The sequence below is a fragment of the Nasonia vitripennis genome, chromosome 5 (assembly GCF_009193385.2).
Source record: "Nasonia vitripennis strain AsymCx chromosome 5, Nvit_psr_1.1, whole genome shotgun sequence".
Lineage (NCBI taxonomy): Eukaryota > Metazoa > Arthropoda > Insecta > Hymenoptera > Pteromalidae > Nasonia > Nasonia vitripennis.
The window spans coordinates 21,161,562-21,180,948 of NC_045761.1; the positions used below are offsets into that span (position 1 = coordinate 21,161,562).

General features: G+C 46.7%; 1 protein-coding gene across 1 annotated transcript in view; it reads left to right on the forward strand.

The window, feature by feature from the left end:
* Positions 1 to 19,387, forward strand: part of LOC103316308 (guanylate cyclase 2D) — a 281,070-nt gene that overhangs the window by 63,162 nt on the left and 198,521 nt on the right. The window contains exon 3 of the mRNA XM_031931234.1: positions 8,346 to 8,448. The gene's annotated coding sequence lies outside the window, so the exon portion shown is untranslated. The remainder of the gene's footprint in view (positions 1 to 8,345; positions 8,449 to 19,387) is intronic.

Here is a 19,387-nt window from a genome sequence, read left to right on the forward strand (position 1 = left end):
GTGTAACGGGCGCAATAACCAGTGCTTTGTACACGGCCAAAAAAAGTAGCGCAGGGAGCAACTTCGGGGAAGTTATTACCCGCGAGATTTCTCGCAACTATGCGCTGCTACTGCAGCATCCAGCAAAAAGCATAATTATAGACGTACACACACAGCGAACGAGTGCTTTACTATCTTCACCAGCTTTTTGGTTCATTAAACCGGAGGGAACGGTGTGGTCTGGCGCTCGTTTCATTTTCAATTGTAAAAACGCAACGGCTTCTTCTCCTTAAACATTGCGCAATTCATCAGCATCAACGCCTCGAAAAATATTCGCGGAGAAGGTTAATCGCACCAGTTCCTCGGCGCACGTCGTGTATCGCGATATAATCACAGCCCCGCACTTGTGAGCTCGCGGAGGCAGATAGTTTTCGCGCGAGAGTATTTCCAGCAACTTTGAAGCAGAGAACGAGCGAGTGTCAGGGGGGGCTGTAGGTGAGCGAGGGACTCGAGAGTCGACGAGTCATTAGTGAGGAGCGAGAAGTTTGCGCGACACTGAACGCGCGAACGTCGGAATTTTAGTCGATCTTATAACCGTTTGTTTATTAGGTGGTTTTTTATGTTTTTTTAACATTATTGCTCATAGCTTTACGTCACTGAGCCATCCCAGACGCATTTTGGTGCGGTATTGGGGCAAATTTGTATCCTGTAACGAGTCAGCAATTGCCTGGTGAAACTTCTATGCAGTATCAACACTATACAACACAGAATTAAATATAAAATTCGATAGTTTCTGTATACAGTTATAGCATGAGTGTCCCAAGCAAACTTAGCAATTAAGGCAGTTTTGGCATTGGTGCCACAGCCGTGTATATGCACGGCGGTTCACAGATTGCGATGAGGGAAACAAGAAAGCGCCTATGCGCCACCTATCTTCAGCTTCCAGAGATACGTAGATTTCAAGCGGTGGGAGAACAGGTTTATGCACTAATTCTCATCGTATTTTCTTAATCTTCACTTTTGATCACCACATGTCTTTTTTTTAAATTAAAATTAGGTTAGGATTCCGAGCGTTCTGGTCTCCGACACCTGCGCGAATAACCGATTGTCACTCAACAGGCCATTATTCAGAGCTACAACGCGAATATTTAATCTCGATAACGTATAATAATGGCTAAAGATCCATATGTCGGGAACAGGTTTAGGAGGTATGGCTGCACAGACCTACACGTATATTGCGTGCCGCTGCATTTCGCCTATCGCCTTTTCATATGATATATCGTACACGCGCATCTATATACGTATACATACACCTATATCGGGTATAATTAGTATTTGAAATTAGCAAGTTTTGATCGCAAACGTGAGATAATCCTCGACTTATACTCTCCGTCGTCGTCGCTCTCTGACCTACTAATTCCCATCAAAAGATCACTCACCCGCGCGCGCGCACACACGAGAACAATCAAAATTCAAATGCGCTTCCGATAAATGGCGGATCGATTCTCCTTCCCCCGCATCGTAAAGAAGCTCGAGTATCTGTACGTAATCATAAAGCAAACACCTTACTGATTATCACGTCGACGCACGTGGCTTTAATACACACACACACACGCACACACACACACACACAAATCCATACGGGTTAACCGTTAGAAACGGCAGCAGCTGACCTTTGATAAATTTCTTCGGCAGCTCTCGGAAAGAAGAAGCAGCACGTATTCGCCGGGGGAACGTTCAATTAGGTACTTCGGGGGATTGCCGTAGAAGTGTACGTGTAGCTATATGCTATCGGCCTGAGTTATGGCACTTGGCGCGCGCTGATGATTGCACAGCCGCGCGATGCGCCGCGGTATAGGGCCAGTGGAAATAAGTAGATTGACCGTTCAATCATTTCGTCTCTAATGCAGCTATACAGGTATATGCGGAGTCCACCACGTAGGGGCAGTGGAAAAGCCCTGGAGAAGTCATTCGAGGATTTTTTGCTTATTTATGCAGATGCGTAGGTACTGCACGCTCTGCAGTGCAGTATATAGGTTTTTTTCGATCGCGAGGAAATTGTGCGCGCGCGCAGCCGGCTTGTGATGGATTCGACGCCGCGGAGAACGCTCGTATATGGCTTTTTGATTTATAGGCGAGTAGCTGATGATTTTCGAACGGTTCGAACAAGCTATACTCGGGGATTGTCTCTGCAGAGAAATAAGAAATTTTATAGAAATAGCAATGTTCATGCATACCCGAAACATCTACACCCGTACTCGAACTCCCCTTTGTTCTCCCTCTTCGCCCACCAAAAAAAGAATCGCAACTCGCCAGATCTCCGTTCCATTTTTCTAAGTCTTCTCAAGTCGTTTCTCCACCGACCTCTAGAACGCACAGAGCGTAATCGCTCGCCGAATCGGCAGTGGCAGTGGCAGTGGCTCCGTTCTCTCTTAGCTCACGATTCTAAACCGGTCGGCCCATAAAAAGTCGCCGCGCGCTGCAGTAGTAGTGCGGCAGGCTGACTCCGCGGCGCATAATAGCAGGAGCGAGAGGTGCGCTCACTCTGTGTCGAGCTAGCTACTATGGCCTTCGCGGCCATTTTAGAATGTTGCAGCAGCAGCGCCGGTGGCAGCGAAACATTTGACGGTCTTGCAGCCCGCCTAATAAGCGGCCTCTAAATCTGTTATTCATTGCAACGCGTTCTCTCTCTGTACGTGTGTGTGGAGTGATACGAGAAAACGTATGGAGTGGCATGCAAATGCGGCTGGAAAAAAAGGGTCGAGGGTTCGCGAGATTATTGTCGGCGAGAGCTACTGCGTTATCGGTTGAAATCGAGAGAGAGAGAGAGAGAGAGAGAGAGAGAGAGAGAGAGAGAAAGAGAGAGAGAGAGAAAGAGAGTAGGTATGCTTTGTTCGCTCGCTCCGCGTACGCACGGAATTAATTGAAGACGTATCCCGGTGTATCTAAGCCTGATTACATTTAGCATCACATTGTCTCTCTGTTATATTATATATAGGCTATATACGCGCGGTGCAGAGCTGATGTGTTATGCATACCGGAGTGTGGCACTAATTATAGACTCGCGAGAACAATAAGTGGTTAATTTATCGGCCGGTTTTTTTTGTCGTTGTTCGCTTTTTTTCATTCTTCTTCTCGCGCAAGAGCAAGTCGTGTGTACGATATGTACCAGCAGCCGTGGGAACCGACGCACTTTGAATATAAATGTCGCGCTCGCGAGTCTGATGTATCTCCGGTTCGTCAGGTGTAGTCTATACACACTCGAACCGATGGTCTGTTAAATATTTAAAAAAAATATATATAAATCGCGTTCCAAAACCGACATTCCACGATCTCCCATTCCAAGACACACACGAAAAGAACGAAGACGACGGTGCAACAACGAAAAAAAAAGAAACAGTCAAGCGCACGGCTGCATTACAGCCGTTACACTAACGATCGCGCATCCGCACGTCCGTTCCCCCTTTCGCGATCTACACACACGCGCTATACGTGTATATACACAGACTCTCGGCAGCCGCCGCACGACGTCGTTAAATTTCCTCGTCGAGCCGACAATGACGGCGGCGGCTGCAGCTGGCGGCGGAAAAGTAGCCGTGCTATCAACTCGCGAGCACCTGCCGCTTTTTGCACTCTCTCGCAAGGATGCTAATCACGCGAGTAGCCGCCTAATCGCAGCCGATGATTCGCTGCGGCTCTGATGCCTATAACGGACTGCGTCTATGGGATCATGTGTATGTGCGACTCTTTCTCGTCGTCTAGCTATAGCTGGATGTATAATATTTTAGGCTCTGAAAATTCTGCACAAAAAGCGCGTGGAGAAGCGATGCACCGGTGATAATATCGTAATGTAATTATGCGCATTATACGCGCTTTCTTTGTGCGCTTTTTGCCGCTTATCAGATCTTCGCAACACACAGACAAGCGAGAATGTAGCTGGAAAATGGGTTCGCCGATTTTTCGGATCGCTGCGGTACACGAGCCGAAATTCTCGGGAACGATTATCTTCTAAGCTGTATTCAATTTAGCCCGATCGCTGCATTATATACTTAAAATTAAGTGCTACATTGAATCCCGAGCGCTATCGCTTCGGCTGTAATTCTATTAAATTATATTCTCAAAGCTGCACACGGTATTATACCGTCGTGAAACTTTCAAAACCGTTCGAGCTCGCTAAAATTCAGCTCACAGCTTCTTTTTTTGCGAAACACGTCGAAGACGACAGAAGAGCGAGTCGCTAGAGCGTCGAAGAATTCGCACATGCTGTGGGGTTCTCATGGCCGTGTAATAGCACTTTCGTAATTGAGCGCACTGCGAGTCTAGCCAAAGGGTCGGATTTTTTTCTCTTTTTTTTTATAACATAACTCGCCTACAGTCCGTTCCTTAATCCTGTTTATGTCAGTACATAGCTAGGCGCATGAGGTTTTATAACAAATTGGTTATTATATAGCGGAGTCGCGCGCGGGGTATATTTCGCAAAGAGCAATTCGATCTTGAAATTTCCAACAGTCAATATCGCGGATGGAAAAATTCAGAGCTATTGGGGTCAGAGCTTTTTTTCACTGCCGAGGGAAATTGATGATAATTATGAGTCTCGTGAGTGAACGAGTGAGAGAGAGAGAGAGAGAGAGACGGTGGTATACGAGTGATTATTTAGCGATTTCTGCTTGGTTTTAATTAGCATGAGAAGATGTTTTTTCGGATTTTTTTTCGACGAATATGCAAACTGCTTTCGACTGTTTTCGAGCTATTAAAAGGATAAATCATGTTTTGACGCACGCACTTCTTTATCCAGCTGATTAAAATTTCGCTAAAAATCGCTCTATCCTCAGCGTCAACTCGTTTTTTCAACGAAATTTTCCGTTTCCTCGTCGAGCCCCGTTTCGACGAGCGCAAAACGTAACGCGTTGCAAAAGCATCGAACCAATGCTGTGCACACTACTCTAGCAGCAGGATTTTCGCAAAGCCCGGCAGGAGAATGGGGGTACGTATTATGCACACGAGACGCTCTAAGCGCGGCCTCGAAACTCAAAAGAGCCTCTCTCTCTCTCTCTCTTTCCAGCTCTTTCTACACACACGCGCGTGCGCCTGCATGACGTCATGCCCTTCTAAACAGGAGGGGCCCGTATGCAGCCACTGTTCTAAACATGGCCGTGGCGCAGATTTAGGCAGCCAATCCTCGACGGGCCTACCCCCACCACCGACACTTCTAAACGGGCGGCCTAATTCTCGCACTGTTGAGGGGCCTGTGGTGGTGGGGGGACGGTACACACAAACAGAGAGAGAGAGAGAGAGAGAGAGAGAGAGAGAGAGAGAGAGAGAGAGAGAGAGAGAGAGAGAGAGAGAGAGAGAGCGTTTGGGGACCGGATGCGGCGAAAAAATGGAGGTCGATCGGAGCGCTTAGAGAGAAAGAGAGAGAGAAGCATTAGTGTGGGCTTCGCGAGAAGGGAGATAGATACGAGTGGGAGGGAATGGAGACGGGCGTCATTGTTGCTTTGACGGCAGCGGCGGTGGCTTAGGAATACACGGTTCTCTCTCGAGGTACGAGGTGATTCATGGTAATTGTGTGCGAGCGAGAGATTGGAGTTTTCTTGCATTGATTATTGTTTTTAAAGGCTGAGCCGCTCGCGCTCGCGCGTGTATGTCACGGAGAGTCGAGGCAATTTTAGAAAGGAGTTCCAATGTTAGTTTCAGGCATTTTAATTGTTGCGTTGCGAAATTTTTCAGCTAGCTCTCTGTGTGCCAATGTCACTTTTTTCTATTTCTCTACAGTGTGTATTGACTTTAATGACTGCGCGTATAGCGATATTTCTGAAATCAGGTGACCATCTCGGGCGATTAAATTATAGATTGCCTTTACTATCGTATTATGCGCGAAACTTACTGTGGAATCAGGAACAAAGACAGCAGTGTACTGGCGCGAAGAGAGAATCGATATACGTTTTAATAATATTATAGTTGTAAAAAAATAAATCCTTCACCGCGCGGATGAGAATACAATAATTGTCAGTTTTCTCGTCACTTATACAGCTGTTAAAATCCGCCTTAGAAACTTTATAAAAATACAAAATCCGGATAAATTTATGATAAATACCGGGCTGAAACGTCCCTTCGAGTACGCCAAATTAAAACTGAAATTTCCTCTTCACGAAGAGTGATACCATCTCTCAGTAACAAAATACATTTTTTCCAAGAGTATCTCTGTGTCAGTTTATAATAATTTCGTTTCCTCCGATCGATACGCGTTTGATAAATTTTAATGCAGTCGCAGGCTTGAGAATAAATTCCAGGCCCCGCATCTGTCCAAACTAAGGCTTCGTAAATGATTTGCATAGAAGAACGCACGCGTACACGCACAGTTAGAAAAAAAAATGTACGCACATGTCCGCCGTTCGCAAAGGTGAATGCCGCCGCTGTCGTCGGAGTCTCTCAATGTGGTAATCGGCCGCGTTGCTGCAGGATGTTTACGCAATTTCGACGGTTCGCCTTTTTTTCCTCGCAGCCGTCACCGTCGTCGTCTTCGCGTCTGGCTTTAGTCGCGCGGCATGTGTCCTGCTGCTACTGAGCGAGTTGGAAGGATTTTCTTAATGGAATATGAATGCTATGAAGTCGCGCGGGGACGAATTGCAGTTTTGTAATTGGTCTTGCGGTTCAACTTATTCATATACCCATGTGTACGTGTATTTTATTTATTGAAAAACTTCTTTGAAAATTCTTTCAATGATACTCTTCCGATACGCAATAAAATACGCGTTAAATACAGCGCTGTAATTTATGGCTATGCCTTCGAGCCAACTGATTAAATAAAACGCGAAAATGTTATTTTTTCTTTAGCAGAGCCCAGCAGTGCGCGCGCGCGCGTTTCGTTCGAAAAGTCATTGGAGATGTTTACGAGCTTTTAAAACTGGCCTTCCATCGATACACACAATAACATAATTTTACGAAAACTAGTTTTCTGCATCGCGCGCTTATTTGCGCATTTTGCAATAACGCGTGGAATGTTTGATTCGCGCACGGTGAGACGAGCACCTCTCTGACGCGTCATTATAAATTTAGTTTCGCACGTCTGAAAGTTGATTTATTCAGTTGGCGATCGTTTTACGATCGAGAGGCGTATGTCCAATACAAAAATAATATCGCGATAATTCAATAAAGCGTATTAATATATAAGTACAGGGCATATAATACGAAAGAAAGGATAATTTATATCGAGGTTCATTAGGTAAATTCCTGAATGTCGATGGATCGAATAAAAGTTTTCTCCGAAATCTCATGCATAATCTACAGAGCTCGAGCGAAACGAGCATATTATATATTTGGATGTTCTCTGGACTAGCGGGGTAAAAGCTCCTAATGCAATCAAAATTCATGTATCCGTTGCTGATCATCGATAATGTACAGACTCGCGAGCGCGCGCGAGATGGAGATTTGACGCTCATTTCATTCTTGAATTTTCCGTTCATTCGGCGAACAGCTACTGCTGCTGCTGCTGGCCATTTATGAATCTTATGAATTGTAAAGCAAGCCGCTCGGAATTAAATTTTCCCGTCTCGCTCGATTTTCCATTGAGGGAATACTGCGCCGCGCGTGTGATGAATTTCGGCCATTGATCAGTTATTTTCTCAATCGCGGCTCAGCCGCGCTCAGCTCCTGAATAGTTAACGTTCGTTTGCTCCGAGTGATTTCTAACCTTATCTATTCCGAGGTTCGCTTCGAGCTGATTGAATATACGATATGTGAAGAAGGTCTATATGAATTAAAATGTTAATCCAAATCCAGTCTGGTTTGGCGCTTCTCTCCGCATCGAATTCCCAACAACATGTTATCGAGCTAAAAGTTCAACGTATGTTAATAAGCAATAACACCGACCGATAATAAAAAGCCGCAGCAGTACCGATACATCACAGCGAGTTATTAAAAAGAAAAACTACATCATCAGTCGCATATCACGAATCAATCCGCCACAGTAAATCAAAGAGCGCTCGCACACACACATACACAATCGCAAAAGTTCCTCATTTTATATCCCTTTCTTGTTCCGCTCATTCGATCGTGCGGACGTCTATACGATCGTCCCTCGATCCGCGACTGTACGACGTGCAGCTACACACACAGCATTGGTAGGTGTACGTACTCCAAGTTTTTGTGCCGGTCCGCTGCGGCCGTCCAATCAGCATCCGCCGTCGTGCCTACATCGTTTCCTACTATCTCTTTCTCTCGTGCGCTGACCGACTCTGTACAGCTGCTCTCGCGATCGTCTTTTCAATGTCAGAAATTTTTTCCGCCTATCTCGGCTTTTCTTGCAGCGCAGCTCGGTATAGATTTCTTTTTCTTCCGCGACTGATCAATCGTTAATTAAATTTCAGGAAGGAGTCGGCGGCGATCGCTCGTCCCTTTTTGCGATTTTAATCGCCGTTGGGTTTCTGCACAAACACACTGCGCTGACGGATGAAACACATTCTTCGCTATGTAAGTACAAAAAATTTTTAATTGAATCGAATATACACTATACACTTTGTTTATAAATCCTCAAGGATTAATTGTTAAAAAAAGAGAGAGAGTGGGATATACCGAGTCTCACGTTTTCCCTCATTTCGCGGCCCGAGTGCACTTTGTTTTTACCCTTAATTGGGTCATAAACACGAAATCGTACGCCGGGCACATGGAGCGCTCGCGGCGTGTAACACGAGCGAGCCGCCGCCGCCGCCGAGAAAAAACATCGACTTTCCGGCGTTAATCGAGCGGGTAACCGTAGCACAAAGTAGGAGGAAAAAAACCCGGCCAAGAGACGAGTCGTCGTCCCGAAAGACAGCAGCGCATGTACACGACGATGTAACGAGGGGCGGGGATAAAAGAGAGTCAGGCCCCCTTTCGCTATGACGTAGTGCATTAAAGATGTAAAACAACAATAAGCTCGGAAGGGAGTCGCTTGAGAAACGCAATATCGAAGCCCTTAAGGTGACACGAGAGAGAGAGAGAGAGAGAGAGAGAGAGAGAGAGAGAGAGAGAGACGTCGTGTGCATAGCCACCGACGCAGAATCGGTCTCCGCTGCGGCTGTACGGAGGACTATACAGTCGAGAGATGAAAATCGGGGGGTGTGCTTTTATATCTAATAAGGGAAAATTTCGTAGCGAAAACGATATAGAGGACGTACTGCAAGAGAAAGAAGTGTATACGTATCTCTCGTACACTGACTCTGACCAAGGGGGCACATGCTCGGCTCTTCTCGCAACTTGGCGGTAGGTATACGTACGCGTTTGCTGTTCTCTCTCGCTTGGCTCATCCGCTGCAAACCCGGTCATTCGAACCGACCAAACTGGTTTGCTCGCCGCCGCCGTGTCGTTTCTGATCCGTCGCGCGGAGAATTTGATAGATTTCTGCAACAGCCTGCTGCTGCTGTACCAGAGAGATGTTCGATTACGACGACGATTCGAATAACGTATACACTGCGGCATTAACGAATTCACCGATTTCACTCTCGGAATATTTATCTCGCTTCAAGTCATTCGATTCCATCATCCTTAAAAGAAAAATAAAATATCAATCCCCATACATCGCAGCGAGATCCTCGTAAACGCGCACCACACGCTCGCGGCACCTCTCGATCAGCGCGAGCGTTACCCCAATTAGCGCTCGAGAGCGTTTTTCCAAAGACCCGCGCTCGCGCGCTGTTTTTTTTTCATTTTCGATCGACCATATAAAGCTCGCGCTGATATAAAAAAAGAAAGCTTCCAGCCCCGCCGCGTCGGCTCTCGATCGGTTAATTCGATCCACAGCCGCGCGCACACCCTTTTTCTCTTCTGGACCTCGCGATTCCGGCTCTGCTCTTTCGCTCTCTCTCTCTCTCTCTCTCTCTCTCTCTCTCTCTCTCTCTCTCTCTCTCTCCGCCAGTAATAGGGATAGGGCGCCTAGGGGTTCCGCATCTCGTCCACCCTTTGTATCGCCGAGCAATCACGACCTATCCCACGAGTATATACAGGCCGAGAGAGAGAGAGAGAGAGAGAGAGAGAGAGAGAGAGAGAGAGAGTGAGCGAATCCTTTGCTGGCTTTCCTCCTGTCCCTTTTCATCCCCCCGTGCGTCCCTCATGCCCCAGCGAGTACAGTCAGCGAACGTCATTTTGCGCTCCGAGGGGTTACGATGACTCCTCGCTCTCTTTCTCCTACATTTTCCTCGAATGACTGATGAACTACAACGGGGCTGCTGCTGCTGCCTTTCCTTCTGCCTCGTAGCGGAAAAAAAACGAGAGAGAGAGAGAGAGAGAGAGAGAGAGAGAGAGAGAGAGAGGGAGAGAGAGAGAGAGAACGTACAGGACGTTTCAATTATGCGCGGATGCCGACGGCCCGAGCAAACATCGCCCCGTAGCCTAGTAAGGTGAAATGTAATATCGCGAGAGAGCGGTGGAGGGACGCGCTTGATGATTGCGAGACAGTTCTGAAGCTTTTGCCGTTTTTTTTTGTAAAGGAAGAAAAATGTACACCCATCGTTGGGTAAGTATAGGAAAAATGGCGCGTGAGAGACCAGCGCGGCTTTTTGTCGGTGAGATTTTTAATGCGTGAAGGGGGGTGAGGGCGGAGAGGGACAGTCATTGTTTGGCCGGGACCGGAAATGACAAAACGCGAGAGTGAGAGATACACACGAGGCGAGTCAATCATCTGCTGTCGCTGCTGCTCGCTGATTTTTGCGCTTTTTTGATTCTTCTCTTCCTCCAGGCTTTTGATGACTTTTCTTTTGTTCGCGCGCTGATGACTGAAAAAATGATTTATACACGCGGCGCGCCTTTCAATGAAAATCATGACTGACGCGCGCGGGGACTGTCATTTTTTTTGTTCGTCTTTGAAATTTGATACCGGAGTAGTGTGCACCGCAGGGTTCAGAAAAATCGTTTCGCGCGAAAGGTTATATAAGTGTATTATCCGCAACGAAAAATAAATTTCAGATAGATGACTGTCTATTCCACGCAATATTCCAAGCGAATTTGACACTTGAAACGGCTTATCAAATCGCTCGCTAAAAATCCGCGCGCATTCGCTGAAAGCAAGGTCCCCGCGCTCCGATAAGGCTTTATCGAAATTGCCGCAATTTATCCGCGCTCGCTGCACTCTCCCTCACCGCGAAAATCTCGAATCGTATACGCATATAACACATCGCGAGACGTATAGTTTCGCGAAAATCATCATGGTATCGATTTCCATAGAGCCGCTATACGCGGTATAATTGAAATATTCATCCATAGAGCAGCAGTGGCACTCCTCGTTTTGCCAAGAGTCCAAGCGACAAAGTGCGCTTGACCCCAGCGAGCTCGTATACACACACGCGATATAAAGCGTCGTCGCCAAGTCGTCGATATCGAGACTTCGATTGTCGGACGCATCCTCGCCTTTTACGTGTCAAGCGCCGCCGCCGCCGGGCGACGAGAAAAAAAACTGCATAGCCGGCTAGAAAAATACTCGTGCGTGAAAGGGCCGAAGATAAAGAAAGATCCTCTGACAGATGAATAAACGGAGGACAATAAGAGGAAGGAGGTGCTTAGGGGGACAAAGCTCAACTGCGCGCTCAGCTCTGGAGAAAAAGAGAACGAAATTACATTCATCGCGGCGGGTGACGCGTATATGGAAAGGAGAGCTCGTTTGGGAATTATTGACGAGATCGCAGCGTGATTTTCGATGTGTTATAAGCGAGAGTATACATCAAAGCTTGTAGCGAGCGATTAATCAGCGAGAGGCACAGAGGGCGAATCGGAGAAGCGATTATAAATCAATCAGGCCGATAAAAATTCATCCTATAAATCCGCCTTCGAGCCAAAATTAAACTCTCTCTCTCTCTCTCTCTCTCTCTCTCTCTCTCTCTCTCTCTCTCTCTCTCTCTCTCTCTCTCTCTCTCTCCCTCTCGCGCGCAACGAGAAAGAGTTACGAAGAACCAGAAAAACGCTTGATTCATCGCGGCAATATACGCGCGCGAACGTATACACACACATACACACATTTCGCGACCCTCGAAGTTTTCGATCGGCTTATCGCGCGCGCGCGACGTCCATACCGCACTCTTCGATTTTTATCTCGATATAGTAATAGCCGCGCACATTCGCGAAATATCGCCGGAAAAGCATCATGCGCGAGCGATAAGCTCTTGCGTGTATAACCTTGCGCTACTAGGAGAGAGAGGGGAAAATCTGCGCGAACACGTCACACAGGAGCAGCCAATTCGCGCATTCCGGCTGTTATCGCGCGCGAAAAAAGCTTCGCCCCGACGTTCGAGCTTTGAGATATTGCCGAGTCGATAAAGACGCTTTTCTCGATTTTTCCCGGAGGGGGAATTTCCAGGTCTTTTTTGGGACGAAATTTTTACGCCGAGCGTTAGATAAAGCCAAAGTCGATGAGATTAGAGAGAGAGAGAGAGAGAGAGAGAGGCGAGCCGATTTTTGAGTAATTGGACGGCTGATCGAGAGCCGCGATATATAGTGTGTGCATTGCCGAATATAAACTAGAAGTGTTGCGCGTATTGAGCAATGATAATACTCTCGGCGTTGGAAAGAGCTTATAGTGCGGTTGAAAATTTTGCGCGGCCTTACGTGAGGAATTAATTTCTCGCGCGCATTCCACCGCGTCTCTGCGTGACTATTTGTATCCTACATTTATACAATCGAAAACTTCAATCTTGAAAAATAGATCGCGCGCACTTTTCAGGTGATGCCTAACACCGAAGGCTGCAACGGCACAGTTATATTTCGAGTGTCTTTAGACGATTATAAAATTCACGCTCGCGAGACAGATAAGCGAGCGACGATTTTTCTCCCGGCGATCATTATATATCGAGCTTGAAATTCTGCAATTGCGCAAGTCGATGAAAAGTCTACCCGATGACGCGCTGGAATCTCGCGAAGCAGAATCCGTGTAAACGCGTTTCACAAGAATTTTCAGATTATCCAACTCGGTGGCGTATATATAACGCTAAATAAAAATCCGCTCTCTCGCGGCGGCTCGCGCTTCATTTCTAAAACGAAGGTCACGCGCGCGATGTGTATACGTATATACCTATATCACATAGAAGAGCTAGGCTTTGAAAAACAAGCAATAAAACGTGAAATTAGCGTCTCCGAAGCTTGTTTTTCTCTTCGACGCCGGCCGCGATATAGATAAGAATAGATCGCGAGTGTACGCGCGGGAAAATATTGTCAAAATTATCTTCGATCCGACGAGCTTGTATTATACAGCGCTCTACACACGCGATTTGCCAGAAATCGGAGCAGCAGTAGTGTGCAAGCGCGCGAGCTTCGAGCGTATTACAGCTCCGCGCGCGCACCTTTCTATTCGATGCTGGAAAATTCGCGCCGCTTCATTTCTAAAACGAAGGTCACTGCTATTTCGTCGTTGCAAAAGTGTGTACGGATAGCTCGCGAAGGCCTTATATAATAAGATTTATAACGATCAAGTGCGCGGCCGTTATAATAAAATGCTTTGCAAAATAATAATAACGTAATTTGAAAGCCTATATCGAACTAATAATAGCGATGATGCTTTCCACTTTTTAATGCACAGCGAAATTGTTTCATCGCTAATAAATACCCACTTACTATACACAAATACACACACAGCCGAGAGATCTATCGCGAAAAGTCGGCCGTTACGTAACAAGATGGACGCGCGCGGTTTCCGTGTGTGCGCGAGCCTTTCACGCTACAAGGCCAGCATCAGCGCCTATAGTCGTGGGACCGCAAGGGTGCGTTTGCACGCTCTCGTGAGATTCCGCCTCGCACACATTGACACGCATTTGTGTACGCGCGCGTGTGTGTGTCTGTGTGTGTGTGTGTACGCGAGAATGAGAGATAAATATAGATCGATACGGATAGATTTATGTGCCGTGTGCCTTTACTCGTTCGAATGAATTTGGTCAAACGAGAGAGCTGCGCGCGTTCTTGTGTCGGACGTGTATATAATACGTTGTGCGAGGGACGCGTGGGCGGGAACGAGCTTGACTTCGTTTTTCTTTTTTTTTTTGAAGGGGGGCGTATAGTAGAACGGATTGAATTTTAGAGGTACGTATATTCGGTGTGTATTTTTGATGCGGATTACGAATATATTACATAGCAGCCGCGCTTGGAGAAAGATGCTGCCTAAAGATACGCCTGTATCGAATTAAACGAAAGTAGGTGGCGCATATTCAGGTATTAAAACGACGTATAAATCGCCATCATTTAAAGCAGATTCTCGTTCCATTCTAATGGCAGAGAGGCGAGAGCTGTAGTCGCAAAAACGCATTTTTGAAGAAACGTTCCTAACATGGCTGCTTCGTACGATGATGGCAGAGTCGAATCGAGACCGATATACCATTGGTAGAGACGGCTAGAAAAAAAGCGGAGCAGTATGGCGGCCGAGAGCGAATCAAATTCCAAGGAGGGAGTCGTGTTCTTATTGAAATGCAAATGTTCAAGCTGGGGACTCATATCGCTCGCGAATGATACCCATCGGCTTTTGGGCGTCCGCTTTGCGCACGTATAGAAGGGGTTTCTCCCTATGCGACTGTGCACTCTCCAAACCTGTTATACCTTCTCCCTCTTCGAAATGACTTCGATAAATATCGTCGCGAAAACGAAAGACTTTGCAAACCTCGCCCAAACTCGTCCTGTCCACGTCCAACACTCGCGCGTGTGCTTAACTACGTGGGTCGCTCGCAGTTGCCCATGTTTTTGCCTTTGTAATTCCTCGACGCACGACGCGGAAAATCGCTGCCGACGACTGTATGGCCCGACGATCGTGAGACACGCGGCGGCTATACGAAGAGCTGTGTACAGGTATTATCCTTTTTTCGTCCTGGATTTTACCTCTCCGCAGAGGCTCCGTGTGCTCGCGGCGATACAAGCCTGTATATTAAATTATTCGAGCTTCGATTTTGATTGATAAGGATTTTTTGCTTCCTCCCCCCGGTGTGTTGTATGCGTGTATGAAGTTTGCGAAATATCTTTGCTAAACAAGAAGAAGCGATCCATCATCGCTTGACTTTTACAGCATATCTTGTGTGTATGCGTGTGTGTGTGTCACAACAAGATAACGTTTGATTAATCCCAATTCAAGTATATACTAGAGTCGAGAGTTTACCCAATAGCTTTTGCCGAGTAACGTTACCTATTTTCGATGTTAAGATCTTTATTCCGCAGCTATAACGTGTGTATAGTACAGAGTGGGAGAACCTGATTTCGGTAACCTAGTGCTGCTAGCCGTGGAATTGTTATTACTCGAGTAGGTATCCGATATAGCGTTATTTAACGCCGATGACTTTCGTTTCCATCTGAATATTTCATGAGGATGTTCCGGGGCTTGTTAAATTTTTACGGGCCGTTTTATTTATTCTCTCGCGTGGTATTGAAAGATCGACGTCGATACGGCGAATCCAAACTGATTGGTATTTTTCAGGAGATAATGACACGGCGAATAGATCATTCTCAGTAAAAATACAAAGTCTCGCGATAGCGTAGAACTTCGAGTGTGCCTATATGCATTTACGGAAAGTGCAAAGAATTCAGAGCGGGACAAAAACGAGACCAGATACTGCGCAGGAGCCATTAAAAAAAGAATGCGAGAAAACGGCTTTCCAAATATATCATTACACGGCCAAGCGATTTTCCTATTATATATCTCCTTGCTGCCATAAGCACCTCGTACAATATCCCCAGCCTCTCGCCGCCGCCGTAAGTAAAAGAAAGAAACGTTAGTCTCTATAGCTCGAGCTCTCGTGTCCCAGGCTTAAACAAACACGACGATTTCCTTCACAATGGGCCAATGAAATAGGAAATAATAGCCTCTCGTGTCTCCCCCTCTCGCCCCCACCTCCTCCTCTCTCTATCTCTCTCTCCTCTCGGGTATTGCTCAAATGTCAAAGCTGCGCAATAGTCATAATTCAGCAAATGCTCCGCTGGAAAAACGGGCTCGGAGTAATTGATTCCTTCTCCCTTTCTCTCTCTCTCTCTCTCTCTCTCTCTCTCTCTCTCTCTTTCTGCCCCTCCAGCTCGGGCAGAAAAAAGCAAGAGAGAGAGATAGAAAGAGAGTTAATGACGATTTTTCTCCACGAGAATACATGCCTTCGCCTAAGCGCGACTGTATATACTCTCCTCTCGAGGGCGAATATACTAGAGAGAGAGAGAGAGAGAGAGAGAGAGAGAGAGAGAGAGAGAGAGAGAGAGAGAGAGAGAGAGAACGCGGACACCTCTTACTTTCATTCTCCGATATCCTCGGCTCCATTCACGTTTCCATTCACCGTCTTGTATACACGAGAACTCGGAGAGCTGAGACTCTCTCTGTGTGTATACGCTATATACATGTATCTATGCTCGCGGAGGAGTATCTCACAGATAGAGGAGGCTCGGAATCACGCGGCCCTTTTACCCAGATATTAACCTTTATTTCGTAGAGAGCTATGGGAGGAAGCGCCACGTGTACAGCTATTGGCCAATGTTCAAGAGCACTTTGCCGGGGGTTCAATTTTTCATGCGGATTCGATGCTGCGCTGCAGCGCGCCTCGTTTTCGAATATTCAAGCGCCGCGCACCTTTGGATTATTGACGATCTCTTTTTGTATACGCGCTCGACTCACGCGATATGTTGAAACGCGCAAAAATGCATTGGGAAATTGATAACTGCATTACCGAGATAAACGCGCGCGATATCTTTATTATTATATTCAAGCTATGAAATTGTTCAAACATAGCGCAAGCAGACGAGTCTCGAGGCTGGCAATTATACATTTGCTTGTCGCGATTGTTACTCAAAGCAAACGAAAAATTTTTAATGACTTCATCGCTCACGATTCCGGTTTGCAAATCGAACGTGAAATATTGAACGAATTTGTGGTTCCAGGCACTTTCTTCCTGTACCGCGACGATTCCCTTTCCCACAAGCCAAAATTACGCACCACGAGCATATGTTACGCAAACAACATTACTCACGACCTTCAATCCTTATATACAACACTGCGCTGGTAAACCTTCCGTAATTTCGAATCATCGAAGGATCAGCTATACTATTCCCCAAAAAGCCCTTCGCTTCAAGAAGCCGCGCGTCCCAACGAACAAAAAAAAAAAAAATAACCGTTCGACCGTCCAGCACACGATATTATTTCCACCTAGAAAAGCTTCTCCTGCACTACTATACTCATTCTTTCCTCCCCTTTTCTTTTCGTACGCCCCTTTCGGGCTCTCCCTCCTCCGGGGCACACATGCACACAGCAGCAGCGGCTATAAGCGCGCGCGGTTATTTTCGAACGCACACACAAAGACAATTACCGCGCTATTGCATCGCGCTAGCGTACACCATCTGGCGCTTCGTGTGCCTCTGTGTGTGTGTGAGTGTGTGTATGGGTGTACCATACACACGCGCGCATACGTATAGCCGCGAGCGGCCGGCGCGCGCGTTTTGTTCGCATGCAATTTTGACATTTTTCTTCGTACGATCCTCCGGCGATTGCTCTCTCTCTCTCTCTCTCTCTCTCTCTCTCTCTCTCTCTCTCTCTCGTGTGCGTAGAAAAAAAGGAGGGAGCAGCGACCCTGCGTATATGCGTTTATACCGACGATCCACTATGCGCGCTTCCGTCTAGGCGCTTTCGATGACTGCTCTGCCAGCTAGCGATCATTATTCTTCGGTCGTCGCTTCTTTTTTTTCGCCAAGCCTTTTTTCCCTTTCTCGATGATGATGATGATGATGGTGTTTGTTTGCTAGATGGCGCTAGCTTCGCGGAAGCGAATTTTTCCATTTTTTTTACGGCTTTCAGGACAGCCACCGATATGGGAGATTGTGGCGGTGGTGGGCTGTCTAGGTAATGGACTACCGAGGCGATGCGTTGGTGGAAAATGAAATTTTGAAGAAGTGGAGTCGTTGATTGAGCGAAATAGAGCGAGCTTTGTTCCTCTCGTTTCGCAAAGCTGTTCTCTGTCCCTTCGACTTTTTGCGGGAGTGTATCACGCGCACGCACTCTTTCATCTCCTTTCTCTCGACTCTCCGGAGGAAAACGCATGTGGCGAAGATGATGATGATGACGCGTTGATGATGACGACGCGAGCGATCCTTTGACGCTGCAGCGCGGCGCTTTTCAATCTGTGCCGCCATCTCGTGACTCGAGAAAACAATCGCTCGCTTGTGTCTGTACATATATAGAGACGATGATTTTATTTGCCGGTCGCGGCGCAGGAGTATATGGGATTTTAATGAAAGTCCCATTGTTCGGCCTCGATTAATTACGTTCGGCTATTGTCGATATTTTGTCATGCTTAATTTTCGTCCGCTATGCGGCGGTGTAACATCGTCGGGTTATGTATGTGCAATCTTAGACGCCCTGCGGGTCATGTAGGCATTTAATTAGATGAAGGCAGGTGTGAATAGAGGCTGATCCGTATCAGCTGATCATTATTCTTGTATAGACTCGACGAAGGATTTCTTTTTGTTTGCGCGAGATCGATGCTTTATGTCCGTACGATGTGATGTGCGCTTAAACCATCTTCGAGTTTCTAGTCAACGTCCATAGGTGGCGCATAGACCCTTTTTTTACTTCCCTCATAAAGATCTGCGAGCATAGTGCTTATATAGCGTCATGTCAACTTTGCTGAAATTACTTTTTATGGCGCCTCTGCTCGGGCTGACCATTCTATAACTGCAACTGCATACAAATCGAGTACCTTATGTTTTGCAAATAATGATATTTGACGCATCGACAGAATTAGGTTCAAAAATCAGTCTAAATTACCGCGTACCGCGGGACAGATCGCAAATTCCACGACACCGCGCTCTCGATAAAGAAAAAACAGCGACGAGAGCTCTAGCAAATTGCGAAATTTTTCAGCAGAACAGAGGTGCAACAGCCTCTTGCGAAAATGCGCTCGACTGTCCTGAAAAAATACGGCTCTCTGATAGCGCTCTTGCCTTCGCTCTCTTTCTCTCACTCTCGCGAACGGCACTGCACCGATAAAGGGGGCGATTTATCGCTGTTTGCACGGCGCGATAGCGATGAGGCAAAAATGAGGTTGAAATTGCAAAACTCTCTTTCGAGCTCCACAGAGAAGAAGCAGCACCAGCGCCGAATTTCCAGCGTAAAAAATATCGACGCTCGCTTATACGTGTGCATGTGTGTGTGTGCGCGCAGTCCATGGGTTTTGTTCGTCGCGCGTCGGGGAGCTTGTAAAACTCATATCCGGTGAACTAGCGATAAAGGGCCTTTATTGACGTTGATTCGATACACAAGACTTTCGTCGCTTTCGTTTTGCGATTTTAATTATTATGTGCTGCTGCTGCGTATCTGTAGCCGTAAGCGAATTTTTTGCGGAGCGAAGGGTCCGATATGGTTGTTGCTATACACGTTGTCCGATGATGCAATCTGGAGTTTTGAAAGGAATTTGTTTTGAAATGTCGTTTGCTCCAATCATTGCCG